Source organism: Perca fluviatilis, chromosome 14, assembly GCF_010015445.1.
Source record: "Perca fluviatilis chromosome 14, GENO_Pfluv_1.0, whole genome shotgun sequence".
NCBI classification, from domain to species: domain Eukaryota; kingdom Metazoa; phylum Chordata; class Actinopteri; order Perciformes; family Percidae; genus Perca; species Perca fluviatilis.
In genome coordinates this window covers 14,457,060-14,472,585 of record NC_053125.1, presented here as the reverse complement: position 1 = coordinate 14,472,585, position 15,526 = coordinate 14,457,060, and positions in this window count along the sequence as shown.

Genomic DNA, 15,526 nt, shown 5'->3' with positions numbered 1-15,526 from the left:
ACATAATTATGCAGATGAGATGGGTGTTTAGACAGGGAAAAAACAGGCATGCCTCACACTGGAGATTTCTGAGTTCATTAGTAAGTCTTATTTTTTCTCTTTCAGACCAAAGCTAAAAAAGGGCTATAACATAAAGTTCTGCAATTCAATATTCCCATTAAAAAACACATTGTATTAGCATTCCATGTGAAGATGCGTTTTGAAATACCAATTCAAATTTTGACAATTACTTAGCAAGATTTGAAAATACCCGCCAGATCTTGAAATAACAGTACAGTGTGCCAATCAATAACTTTGATTGTGATCAAACTCTCTCCATGCTCTTACAAACTTCAAGAGAAAACTTTTTTCCCCTCACAATCACTAAAGGGTTACTGTGACTTGTTCATGAAGGTGTAGGTCCATACTCTCAATTAGTTACACACCCTCACACTCATCGAACCTAGGTGAAACCTCAACTCCCCAAAAGTAATTGCTTCGACTAATGAAGTGCTGCCGCTCGACGGTGCTAGCGAGGTGGAGTACACCTGCTGTTCCCAGGTCAGTAAACCCTGTATTAGTCTAGCCATACTAATGAAAAACAAGGTGCACATTTGCAACAGCACTACCTTGTAATTTGTTTCTTGCATACCTTAAGGAATAAATGATAATGGGAACACAACCTGAACCTGGCAAGAAGGCATGAACACAGACTGAGGAGCTGGATGAGCATACAGTAAAGTAAAGCAAATTAGTGAAAAAACTATGATGAAAGCAAGCACTCAGTGTAGAGACTAATGAATTGAATGGTTTCCATCTCTGACTAGCTCAACATCAGTACATAATTTACTGTCTTTGGGTCGTCTGCGTAGAATAAATGGGCACATAATTGTATTATTCTGAAGAGGAAACATGATATACATGATACTGGATCAAGCATTCCTGCAGACTAGATGCATAGTAAAATGATCCGGCGGCATTTGGATCGACTCAAAAAAGTGAGATTAGTAAAATAAGGCAGGGAGAAAAGTTGTCTCAAACCAGCTTGTTCTCCATTGTACTTTAATCACACCTTAAACACCATCTCGCCACTCAAATCGTTATAGAGCAAAACAAATTTTCCTAACCACGCACGCTAGCCGAAGCAGTAACAAGCTTATTTGCAAACCTAGCTGGGGAAGACAAGAACTGAAAAGTTCACTGACTGACTTATGTATGTGCATCAAAGTTCAAGCTGGCACTATTACTGGGATAGACCCTTGTTTGCTTGCATTCCAATCAATAAAAAAAAAAATAATAATAAAGAATTAATGATCACCGATGAATACCCAAGCAAGGATAGTCAATATCCCAGGCTGCTTACTGAGAGCAAGCCGTGTACAACTGAGATCTCCCAGAGAGTCTGTGCTGGCTAGCTAGCTAGCTAGCCAGCTAGCTAGCTAGCCGCTTTCTTTCTGCCCTTACTTTCTACAATTTCTCTCTCCCTGTTGATGAGGTGAGAAGTATCACACAGGTGCTTGTTAACCATGTTCATCCAGACAGACTGGACAGCTGATGGACACTGGGCAGGGATAAACATTCAACAGCACTATAGGGGTCACAGGCACTTTGGCTTTCGATTTTGTTATGTCTTCCTCTGAGCAGGTGAAGAGTTGTCCTAGGGAAAGGAAAATCTGAAAAGTTGAGGAAAACAAATAACAGCCTTCCTCGACGGATGTTGATGCCTTTTCCTGACTGCTGGCCATGGCAACAATTGGGTTTGTTTTGATTTGAGCCAGCATAGCCCACACAGACTGTGCAGAGGCAGAGCACTTTTTTCTTTTTCAATTTATGTAGTCTATTTTGACATTGCCACCGTATGGACTGCAGTGAGAACATGGTGTGAGAAAAACAACACCTTGAAATTTGGACTCACAAGGCCATTCGTTTCAAGCAGAAGAACGGTTCCATTACTTCTTCGCCAATTCTATAAGATTCCAAAGATAAATTTGGTCAATTTCTTTTGGATACAATATGAGCAAAAATGAATGCATAATATTCCACATTCAAGGTTGATCAAGATGGAGATACCGGTACCAGATACCAGATTTTGTTATTTATTTAGAACATTGAACACATTAAAACTGCTCCATTTAGCGCTCTCAGGTACTGAAATTTGGCGCCGTTTGACATTAACATGAATTGGTCCTCTGTAGTACCGATGTAATACAGTTGCGGTCACTGCACTAGTTGCTCCTGCCGGTTGGTCTGATCATCTACACAAATGGGGACAGGACCTGTGGCTAGCGTTAACTTGAGCAAATAATACGCCGTCTAGGCTACACCTGCTTGCTGACATCGGAAAATAATCAGCTGGTGAATCCATGTGTTTCGGAGGAAGCACATGGTTGCATACACCCTCCCTGGACCAACAGTGGCCCTACTAAATAAAAAAAGGTAAAAAAACAAAAAATGGAAAATGGGCTAATAATCCAGCAGGCCCCAGCCAGGTGTGACACCTGCTGCCCCACTGGCATACAGAACTACAGAAACAACAGTGCCAACACAGCAACTGCCAGCATATTGATGGGGCCAAAGTCAGCAATGGTATCATCTGGAGCAGTTGGTGCTGCTCCATCAGGTTGGATAGCTGGGCCACTCACTTGTTGGTGAAGATTTTCATCTGATTGAAAGGTTGTTAACAAGTCTTTTGGGATCCTGGGTGCAATTCTGACTAAATCTGAGTGTGTCATCAGTAGCGGTGTTGGATGACGTTGACATGTATTACACAGATGGCCTTGACGCCTACATTGACTTGAGCAAGATGCAGTGCTGTATGTTTTAGCATACATTTTAAATTGATTAAGTACATTCCAGTCAATTTTTATTACCCGAATATTAAACTAAAGTCGTCAGTAACCCTAGAATTTTATGCCTTTGGTGCAATATCAATGTGGTTTATGTTTTTCAAGGATAACAGATCTAAAAAAATCCCCAAGGACGCACTTCTAGCCATAGGGTAAAGGCCTTTACACACTGGAGACGTTTTGTTTGTGCGATTAATTCACACGTCAATATATATTTTTCGAACTGTTGTTTTTGTCATACACAGAACACGAATATTATGCAAGATAAAGCGCCAACATTTTTTTCAGGGACGAGGTCGATTTTTCTGAGCCGTTGCTGTGAATGAAGACATCAACCACACTGTGTTCATCATTCATCATACAGTAATACAACAACCGGAGGCTGTATAGACGGCAAACATTATTACTACTTACAACCTTGACAAAGGCAGCGTTTACCACAGACACTCTTTCCGTTCTTACCTTTTGCAATAAAAGCCCTAGACGCTACACTGCGAAACTGCTTACCAGAGGAAATTAAATTCACTCGAGTATTTCGATAAAAGGAAACTCAATTTAAAAAGCTTACAGTAACAAGACAGGACACCTCTTTTGGTCTTGAGGAGCTGCAGCATTTATTTGTGCTCAAACTGAAGACTCTAGCTACTGTATATTCACTTGATAGCTTTACCGTTAAAGGTAACTCTCCTCTGTTCCGATCACTCTCTCTCGCCCGCTCACACCGCATCTCCCGACACTCTCTCTCTCGCTTCAGCAGCTTCCCTAGAAGGACCTCCCACCGACGTGGTAGATGAGCTTGCGTGAATATTCAAACCTATTTCAAAAACTGTCGCAAAATTGCATCGCTGTTGGTATGTTTTGATGCCAAATATTCGCATGCAATTATTTCCCATTTTTCTGTTGTTTATTCGTCAAGGTCTTAATTCAATCAATTTCAAATAAGGAGTATTTGTGCTATCATTCTCTACATTGTTCCAAACTTTAACTTGAAGAAACATTTCCCAAATGTAACACATCATCATGCTGTTAAAGTCTTCATTTTCAAAGCAGAGAAAAAGACATTTGCAACAGAGATAAAAGCAGCACTAATGAGAAGTTCTGCTTTTTTTTTTTTATCTGTATCCCTCATGGAAATATGAACTATTCTTCACTGTGGAATTGCATGCCTGTGTTATCTGTAAATACCTAATTTTCAGTCTCAAAAGCTAAGTTTAAACAAACAAGTGAGTCTCGACCATCAGGTTTCATAGAGAACATTTGACAGGGAGCATCAAGCTCTTATTTTCACGGATATGAAAACTGCATGTGGATGTTAATCTCTATACCCATTCGCCCGACTGTCAGTCTCAGAATACTATTAAGATAAACACGCATACTGTATATTGATGCTACATGTCCTGATATCACACATTTCACACAATAACCAAAAATAAAACAAAGATAATATGATGACTCTGTGCAATAATACTAACACTGCAAACTGTTTAAAAGCCAATTTACTTTAATACACTTATCCCTGAACCTTAAACCTAACCTTGACGCTTATCAGAATTGTCCATACAGTGTTTCATTGAGGTGTATCCATTAGATGCACCTGTGTCTACATCGGTGTTTCTCTGTCCCAAGCTCTGTTTTCAAAATGATAATCATATACAGTAGATCTTCCCTTAATAAGCCGTGTATGTTCCCAGCAGGTGAGATCTCAAGCCTGTGAGAGTGGCCCCGGACAAAAATTCTCTTTCCATTTATAGGCCCAGCTTGACCATTCCACAAGTCATTATCTGGGAGAGTCACACCGATAGCATCATGTAGACCGATAGATGGCCCTGGATATCTTTTACTGTGAAAATAGGTTGAAGACTCAATATGTTGGAGAGCAAGCTGCAGAGTGGCATTTTTTTTTCTTCAAAACATGCATGGCAAAAAAAATAAACAAATAAATAAGTGAATATAGTACCGTAGATGTTAACACATCTGCCGACTGGGGGAAACTTGAGCCCTAAGTTTGCCCTAGCACGATAGAGCATATAGTGACTCTGGACAGATTTTTTCTTGCCTGCACCCATGTAGTACATTTACTTTTGGTTCAGAAAAAGTGGGAAACGAAATGGATCAATTTGTAACACTTTTGCAATAAATACTTTAAGTAATAAAGAAAGTTTTTTTGTTCCAATTTTAAAGATAGAGTGACATTCATATTTCAACACTGGGAGTGCTCAGCATCCCTTTGACTTTGACTTTGACAAGACAAATGGGGTTTGTCTGCTGATCGTAGCTCATATGGATATACGGAATCCAATGTAGAAACTAGGATGGATGTTTGCTTTAAAAAGGTAATATATAAAAGTATATAAAAAAATAAAATCACATTTTCAAAAGCCTGGTTGCTGCATTCTGAACTAGCTGCAGGGGATTAACAGATCAGAATACAAAGATCTACAACACTCAATCCGAGATTTAATATAAGGAAAAGTTGCTCATTCCCTGTCAAAAAAAACTTAATTGGAGATAACGCTTGATGATTCAGTCTTGAAAACAAGATTAAAAAAAAAATCCAACCTGAATAATAGATTATATGGAAGTTCCTGGCAGCTAATTTGACATTTCCTGCAGAATGTTGATAATTTGATTGATAGAGAATGCAATTAGTGGAGCAAAGAAAAAGAAAAAAACAGTGTAGAAAGTTTAAAGATTTAAAAATATCCATCTTTTACTAGTAAATACACTCGTGATTTGCAACTGCAAAAGCCTTGCTGGATTTTATAAGGGAAAAAGCTAGGTATCATCAATGCTAGGTTAACATTGAGGATCTTTAGTTGGCAAAGGTGAATATATTTTTGCCAGGAACGTATATCTTTAACAGATCAAACCACCAACTATTTCTGCAATCTGTTAAATGCATTACTCTAGTGTGTGGCCAGTTTGAGTTGAGGCCCAGACAACTGTGGCTCTGCTGCAGATTGTCTAGCCTGTTGATATTTGATTCATTCGCCTCTAATATCATTCCTTCTGCTCCACAGACCGGTGAACGGAAAATATATCTTGGATTTACTCAAACCACTAAATAGAATCTGTATGCTGTATATTGGTGGGAAGCTGTGCCTTCATTGTAGTCATTATTAGTATTATTATTATTGCTAAATAGTACATTTACAGTCAAATATCAGTTAAGTAATTATATTGTAGGCTATATGTTCCAAAGCATATAATATAGAATCTTAGAACATACAGTACCACCTAAATGCAGAGGGACACAACATAAACACCTTTTTACGTGTTCATGATATTCCAATATTGTCTACAAAAGGTGTTCATTTAAATCTATGCAATGTTGAGCTGTTGTACACGGTTTCCAATCAGATCAAGGTAGAAGGGGTCTACATTCATCATCAACTTCCTATACACAACATGAGGCTTCAAGAGACACCCACAGTGGTGATTAAACACCTCCCTTACACAGTGGTCTATACATTATAGGCTTCACAGGGGTAGCATTTATTGCATGGCTGTTCATTGGGTTGCATTATTTTGTGCTGAATGTTCCACCCCCTGTCTGTCTACCCCCAGTGACATTACCAACAATGTGAAAGAGCTTGCAAATCATTTCTTTACAGGGCAAAATAAAAAATAACAACTGATTGCGTATTGATTACTGCCAACTAACAATTAGAGAAAGGCATCTGGACCCTGATGTCTCTGCAATGTGCTTGGAACTCATTGTGACTTGTGGAGATAACAGAACCTTTTTCAAGTGTTTTCAAAGGACCATATTAATTTTGAATGGAGGATTAGGTCACTGGACGGTTTGTAGTCCAGACCCTTATTAAAAGTATGAATGTTGTCCGGCATGCATTGAAGCATGCCCGAACAGAGGAAACTGTCAAAAGTTTTCCACATCACATCAGCACACAAAGGCAGTCTTGGTCTGGAGAAGTAATTATTTGCACTGAATGGCCACATACCGAAGGCTCAACAAAGAATGGCCTGAGTGATGCTTATAGCTGGGGTCTCAATGAGACCAACCAGTGTTTTGTTCCAATACACCTCACCTGGATAACAAAAAGCGGTCTTTGACATATTGTCAGCTGTCACTGTATGTGAACGAAGGAAGGCTTACTCAAAGCTGTCAAATATTGCAAATATCAAGGGATGCACACTGAGGAATAGAAGCAAGAAATGGAATTTCAGTCTTCTATTGGTAAGGGACACATCCCAAATTGACCTGTTTGTAGTTTCTATCTTTCTTTCTTTTTCTTTCAGTTTATTTTCATCTATTGTGTGAATCCCTTTGCTCAATTATTTTAACAAAACTGATAAAAATAGGAGTACTGGGTGTGGAAGATGGGACATCGTGTTGAGGGAAGAAAAGGGGATGGTCTGATTATAGAAAACTACACACAAGTGGACAACATACCCTATTCTATTGATATTGAACCTGAATGCATTTTAGGGGCAAAATCTATTAAGGGGCCTATTTTGTACAGTGCACACAACTTTGAAATTGACATTATTTAACATCCTGTAAAGCCTTCAAAGTGAATTAGTGTTTTAATTTGGTGAGTAGTGCGCTATACTCACTGTTTATTGTTCCATGTCAAAGAAAATGGCAGAGTGCTAATGGTAGGCCATGTTCCCAGAGTAAGCACTCCACCATCTCAGACACAAATGGACATGTACTAATGTCAATTAGTACAATCGACACATTAGCTGGTAACCTGCTTCTTAACAGTTTTCAGAAGTTATGTGCAGAAGGAAATCATTTAACCTTTCAGTGGTCAAGTTTTATTGTAATGCCGTCAAAGAAAAGAAAATGGGTTGAAAAGATGTGGTGGTGGCAAAAGGAAAAATACAGTTGAAATCTACAGCTATTACAATGAGGCCTGCTAAGATGCCAGGTTTATTATACTTTCTTGCATTTTATTATATGCTAAGCTGCTGAGCTTACACTCAGAGAAAAAGTTTAAGAAATTATGTGTGGAAGCCTTTAATATAGCTTCAGTAATTTTAAAGACCCACACTTTCAATAAGCCACATATAAAACAAGTACAAGGAAATTAACCAGTTATTTAACAGTTTACAATTGACCAAAGAAATATTTTTGAGGTATTATGGCAAGAATATATATAATATTACATTTTTCTCAACTGTAGCAATTTTTCATGTTGGTTCCACAGACAACTTAAGAAACATAAATATTGTGATTAAACCCATTTTAATTGTAGCAAAGAAGCGGGCATATCAGAAGATAAGATTCTGCGTTTTCGTTCCACACAGGGTAGAGCAGCTCAAGTTGTTGTTGGTTGGACTTTTCTGGAGGCTACTTAAGCTATTAAGTTTAGCGTTGATGAAGGTCATATGATAAAGACTATCAAAAGGAGGAATTCAGTGATTTTTGTTTTTTCTCCAAACATTAATTTCATTCCCTGCCTCAGCATCGCTATGTGGCAGACAACTTAACACATAAAAAGGTGTTCTAAATTCTATCTCTGTTCAGAGCCAAGCAATTTAAAAAATCATTTCATTTTCAAGCCTTTTTGGCAGTTAAATTGTTACAGCGATATCATGCTTATTTTTGTGAGGTTTACGAGAGATTCATTCCCTCATAAATCTCTGTGAGATAATAATCCCCACCATTTCCCTTGGAAAATCTCACCCTACATGCTCGCTACAAACAAACAAATCTCAAGCATTTCATTGTCAGCCAAGTCACCCTGAAATTTCAACTTTAAACCAAGCCAAATGCTTGCAGCCTAAAATACACAAAACAGCTCTAGCATGTGAGCAGAATAGGAATGAAATGTTCATAATTCATATTTTGATGTCTTGGCCATTTGTATTGGGCACCCCTAGACTTTTAACTAGGCAGAAGAATGCTATCTGAAATCACATTATGGCCATGAAGAATTTGATGAAGTTTTGAAGGCTCATTGGCGTGCTGAAGTAGGTACATGCTTCCCACCAGCTGTACATATGATCTGCATTCAAACCATGTGGATAACCAGTCATACAACTACAATTTAACAATTTCTTTTAGACAACCTGTATGGCAACTTAAAAGAAAACTGCTGTCTTAAAAAAAATAAAAAATAAAAAATTCATGATGTAGTGAAAGAGCTGGAATTCAAATAAGCTGTTACTCATCACAAAATGCAACACATCCACAATGTTCCTCTACCTATTCTTTACACAATATGGCTAGGGTAACACACACACGTTCTAAATTGATCTCCGTGTGATGTTACAGCCTTGAGCTCTAGCTGGGAATACAGGAAATTGACTTGTATCTTTTCATACTGTATTTGAGAACAAGAGGTTGCTCTGATTCACCTCACTGCATGAGGGAATAGAGTCGATAAAAGGTGGATAAACTGGCTGTAGGACATTTGAACAAGCTGCATCTGTCTCTTAATAAATACCAACACTGGAACACACTGTTTGGAGCAGAATCTGCATGCATGGCTTTTTCCCCACACTTACAGTACAGTAATTTCCTAGCAGTGTACTAGTGACTTTAAAAGGTGTCATGTAAATATATGGTATATCTGCAATGCACCACAGCTCTATACTGCACCAGCAAAAGAAGAGTTACACCACCTAGAAGGGGGGCTTTTCACTAATTTACTTTTGGAAGAAAAAAACTTTAGCATGCATGCAAGCGTTTCACAACAGTTACAGAACAGCATCACTCTATTCCTGCAAGTGATTGCATGCCTGCTAAGCTATAAAATAATCTGACAGGTTGGCAAACTATGATATAGTATAAAGCAAAGGTCAACATAATCTGTTGTTATCTTCCGTTAGACTCTTACAAGGTTTCTTATTTTGACATCTTTTTATCTAGTCTTTCTAACTGTAAGGCTCTGGGTGACAATGGATTTTAAAAGCTTTGACCTTGGATCCACACCTTTGAGTGCAGATGGCTCTGGCTGATCCAAATTGCTCTCTGTTCAAAGTCTGATAGGCATTTCAAAAAACAGTATATTGATTTGCCCAGGTTATTTCCTCCACTGTGACACTCTCCCCGGGCTGTTATCCCAGCAGGAAGTTGACCTGCAGCTCAGTGTAAGAGCAGGCAAAACCACCACGTTACAAGCCATGGTTGGCAACTAAAACAGCAATAGTGAACAGACGCTGACCAAGACATTTTCAAAAGTAGAAAAAATAAAAATAAAAAATAAAAATAATCATAAAAAGCCAGCATTCCGAAGTCGCATAATGTCAATAAATGCAGTGTGCTGAAAATCATTAGACAACAATGATGTCCAACCTGTGTATCTTCAGGAATCCCTGACTGATAATATATCTGCTCTGGCAGTATGGCCTTGGTATACACAAGGGATTCCAACAATGAGTAACGATGCCGTCCCATCTCCCACAGGATATGGACAACACTTTATTTATGAAGCCTGGAATCTGTCTTGTCTACCATCGGCTTTTTTTTTTGGAAAGAAAACAGCTTAGCAATATGGACATCTTGTTTATTGGCTGGCTTACAAAGATGGTTACAACTTGGCATGAGTCATTACGCAACACTGTGCATGCTACAAAATACATATAAAGTATTTGAGTGGTAAAAATCACAGACAGCTACACACAACAGTTAAAGGTACCCTGTGGAGTTTTTGATCACCAGTATTGTTATGGAGCAAAAAAACAACAAAAAAAACCCATTTAATTTAATTGACATAATTTTTTTGGAAGCCATGATGGATTTTTAATTGATACTATCAATTAAAAATCTCCATATTATTGAGTGGGCATATAAAAATGTATATGTATTATAGTACATATACATTTGATATGCCCACTCAATGTTATAATTAATCAATAAGACAATTGACATTGCTCTTGCCTCTGTATCTGTTTAGTGTATTTTGGAAACTAAAGAGCCTCGACATGTGCCCTGCGATTGCCTACAACAAAGGTAGACCAAAGAGAAGCATTTCCCTGGAGTCTGAGTTTTCAGACTGCTGTGTTGAAATACAGACCCAAATGAACCCTTCATCCACATCTCTTCACAGTAAAGCCGCTGGCCTGACAAAAAATATTTAGCCCTGCCACTCTTTCAATATTGGATATATCACCCTCCATTGCCTGTACCATGGACCAATGTCAAACTCATTTTGCCTGAGGTGATTTTCTGTACCATGAAAAGCGCAATAGCTTTCAAGGAGATGATGCTGTCTATGAGAAGAATAAAAAAAAAAAAAAGGTAAAGCCATGGTTGGCTCAAATGGTACATTCTCTGAAACTAAAACCATAAAGTAGTAAAGTGGTATGTTAACTGACTATAATCACAATATTAATTGCTTTACATACAACCAGACACTTGATGAACTGTATTGTTTAAGCCAAGTAAATAACCTACACAAACATGGAAGACCCACACAGGTGTTTTCACTTACTTTTTCTGATTAGACCTCTTCACAGGACTGTGGGTGGGCACAGACCAGGCTCGACTGACATCTCCCTCACTTTCTGTTTAGACTGTCAAATTGGGACGACTTATATCTTTAACGTTGTTATTGGTATATTGAGTTTGGTCACCTCACGTAATTCCCAGCACAGCTTCAAAATTCAACCTTTGCAGAAGTCTAATCAGCAAGAATAACTAAATACCACTGTGTCGGTATGCAAGACTTGTCAAAAATCAATTAAATATGCACTAAAATCAGTCAGTCTAAGTGTTTAGCCAAAATTGCTTCCCAATTACCCATTTTCAGTTTGCCTACACTTATTATGTTATAATTTCAGCATTACTAGTGCAAAAAGCCAAGCTGGCAAGATACAAGGACTGACAGGCAGAAGAAGGAGGGGATTATACCGCCAACACAGTGACAACCAATTTGGCAAAACAACCACTACCTGGCTGCCACAATATGATATTTCACCAGGGGAAGGGAACTTTACATGAAATGTCAGGGCAAACATTGACTGTGACAGATTGACCATTGAGGTAATCCATTACTGGGCTCTGATAATGGTGCCACTCATGGAGCCTCCACAATCTTTCTGCGAGTCTCCCTCAACACCCTTGGGGTTTGGGGGTGGCGGGATGTCTGTGAATGATGATGTGAGTGATGACTGTAAAGATGAATGACTGATAGCGGAGCCAAGCCTGAGCCTCAGGGAGCACACTGAGAGTTAATACACCATCTCCAAATATGTCTTCCAAGTCCAAGAGCGCAGATCAACCCATCTGCTTCAGTGTTTGTGCCATCAGGTGCAGCACAGTTATAAAGGCCTCTACAGAGGGATGTGCAAATTGACTGTAATTTCCTCATGTTAATACCTAGTTAAATAAAGATATATAATGAGATGCAGCCTGGCAACACGGTCATCAAAAAATCATAGACCACTGTTTGGAACAACCATTAAACTTAAACCAATTTATTCTAATGAAATTAAATAAACTGAGAAAGTGGATTTAAATTAGGCCTAGGTCATCTATAGGACTATAGCACCAGAATTGTGATGTTGCATCTCTCACCATTAAGCTTTCATACAGAGCTTCTCTGTCATTCCCATAGATGAAACTAATCAAGAACAAATTAAGCATGAAGCTTCAAAGTCACCAGTTACATTACGGCAAGAACTGCAGCTTTAGAGGTGGCCAAGCAATAGCTTACAACAGCTATGCCCCACACTGACTTTAATACATGAATGAAATCCAGCTCCCAAATGCGTTCTGTCAACAATTAAATGGGATGCCTAATAATACTCTTATACCCAAATGTATGAGGATGCAATCCCTGAAGTCCTGAAGTGTTAACCCCCCTTCATGTGTCATTTAAACATCCACTACTATACAAGACTCAATCACACACAAAAAGGATTCAGTTGCTGTTTGACAAATAAAAGGTCAAACAGCAGACAATAATTCATTGGCATGGTGCAACTCATTAGGTAAAATGTCAATTATAACCACAGGTAGCGCTGTCGGCAATAAAGAGGAACATGGATATGTTTGATAATGGATTCATCAACTGAGGCGGAATTCTGTATTTGAGTTGACTAAGACTGAGCTTAAAAATGTGAACATATATTTTAACTCTTTAAATAGTTGGCTTTGTCTGTACATTCATTATTTTAATTAGGGAATATTTTAATGTGTCAAAAACCCCTGCACCTTGAACTCTAATATTTAATAATGGTATGTGAGCTAGTCGTTTTTTACTCATTTACAGTACAGGCTCATAGTCTAATAGTTGTGATACTTTCACTCTTACCTTTAAATCTATTGGGGACAATATGTGAATTAGTTCTTAATAACTTGTCTGGTTAAATAAATCTGAGGCTTGCATGTAGTTGCTTGGCCATGGAAACACATTTGTGTGGATCCCGACACAGTTTGTGTGCTGAACTCTGTAGTGAGTGATGCAACAGATGATAGCCGATTTTTATGCGCTATGCGTTTCAGCACTCGTTGGCCCCACTCTGTGAATTTGCGTGGTCTACTACTTTGTGGCTGAGCTGTTGTTGCTCCTAGTTGCTTCCACTTCACAATAATATCACCTACAGTTGCCCGGGCCAGATCTAGTAGGGGAGACATTTCAGGAACCGACAGTGTTGAGTTTAAGGCACTCAGCTCATTAACACACATTGTAAATGCTTGTGGAGATTTCATGTCTTTCTTTCTTTCATGTGCTGGATTTTATGCACCTGTTAGCAATGGGTGTGGCTGAAATACTTTAGTTAATCAGCGAGATTGCACAGAATGAACAGTTTATAAAATATGAGGTATTTTTACATAACAACAATACATAAAATAGTAAAAGTTTGCTCCACGTCAATTTGTTACAACATTAAATCCAGCTCAGGCATTAATGCAACCATGATAAAAAAAATCATATGATACATAATTTCCCTCACAAGGTTTTTTTTCTGCATAACATGTAGGGTTGGGCATCGTTTGGATTTTAACGATTCTGATATCGAATCTGCTTATCGATTCTGGTTCTTAACAATTCTCAATTCTGATTCTTTGAAGGGCGGGGTGACAACAGATCAAATGCTTAAATTATTTTTTAAAACTTTTACACAATTCATATTCACTTCATACAGTTTATGGAACCTGTAAATGATTTTAATACAGTCTATAATTTGGTTGCTGTAATTAAATAATGTGTTTCAATAATCTGTATTTTTATTCACTGTATTGTAACCCGCCGAAATAACACAGGATCCAACATACGTTGGGTCATTTACAATCAGCCAGTTGCCCGAAAAACATTTCATTTAAATAATTTTCCAGACATTGCTTCAGGAGCGACATTACTACGTCTGCCCTTCTCTCTGAGACTTTGCTCCACTCTGCCTGAGTCGCTCAGCATGCTGCAGACACGGTCAGGCTTGTTAACTTCGTACATGAAATGGCGGCCAACATAAACAACATACGAATTAAAACGCAAAAGAATATTCATTGAGTCTTGGAAAAAAAACATACAACTGGGTTAACAATGGTGTGTGCGTTCTGTGCGTGTGTAGCGAGTGTGTGCGAGTGGGACAGAGACAGAGCGCTCACAGCTGTTGGCGATCGGAGCGGAGTAGAAAACTTGCGGTCCATGGCGCACGGCTGACTGGCTTGCTCCTAACTCTTGTAATGTAATGTATCGCTTTGCACAGCGTCGTCCAGTCCATGTGTAGTTGTTGTGCAGTTGGAACCGATAAGCAGAACAGGTACCCGGTTCTCGGCCTTTAGGAATCGGTTGTAATTTGGAACTGGGTTTTGGTTCCCAACCCTAGTAACAAGTACATTTACTTTTGATGTACATTTTGTTGATAATACTGATGTACTTTTACTTAAATATGATTCTGAATGCAGGACTTTTACATTTATTTAACACTATAGTATTGCTACTTTTACTCAGAATCTTCAAAATCTAAATACTTCTTCTACCACTGATTTTTAAATTTCCCTGATCTCATATACAAGTAGTAATTATTTATCAAGCATTCATCACAGATAAATGTAATACTAATACCATAAGAACATTAATAAAATGGAGGGAGTCAAAAAACGATTGCAGTTCATTAGTTATAAAATAAATAAATGAGTATCAGAGTGACCCAGAATGCTGATGACAGAAACCACAGTGGGGGGCAACTTTGCATTTCAACTTGAACACGTTCTCTTTCTGTGACTCTCTCGTCTCTCCCTTCGCCATTTTTTTTTATTGTCAGTCAAGGCACTTGCAGCCTGCTTACTCGAATGTGTTGAAATATTCACAGATATATCCACAGACTGGGGGAAGCTTGTTAAAAGGACACAGACAAGAGCTGTCTGTCTGGTTGGTTGGTTGGTTAGGTGGTTACTCTGTCCCTCGAATAAAATTGAATTGAATTGAGGGGAAAGAATAGGCTATATTACAACCAATAATCTCTGATGCTGCCTTGGGCTTACATAACAAGTGAAATATGCATTTTTCTTTGGGGAGCAAATTGCTTATGCAAAAAGAGACCTTACAAATCCATACACAACAAGGCAGAGAAAAGTCAAACATGGCTTAACTTATCAGTGATCTAAATGCATTCACAATTCACCGTCCGCAAGCATCCACAATTTACTGTTTCCCTAATGCTCTTTGACGGAGTCACAGCTGATTATCAAGCTACAGTATGTCCTCTCATTATTAAAGGAAGTACTAAAACATTTAGGGAATATACTGACATGAATAAATACACATTTAATTCTTCTTCAC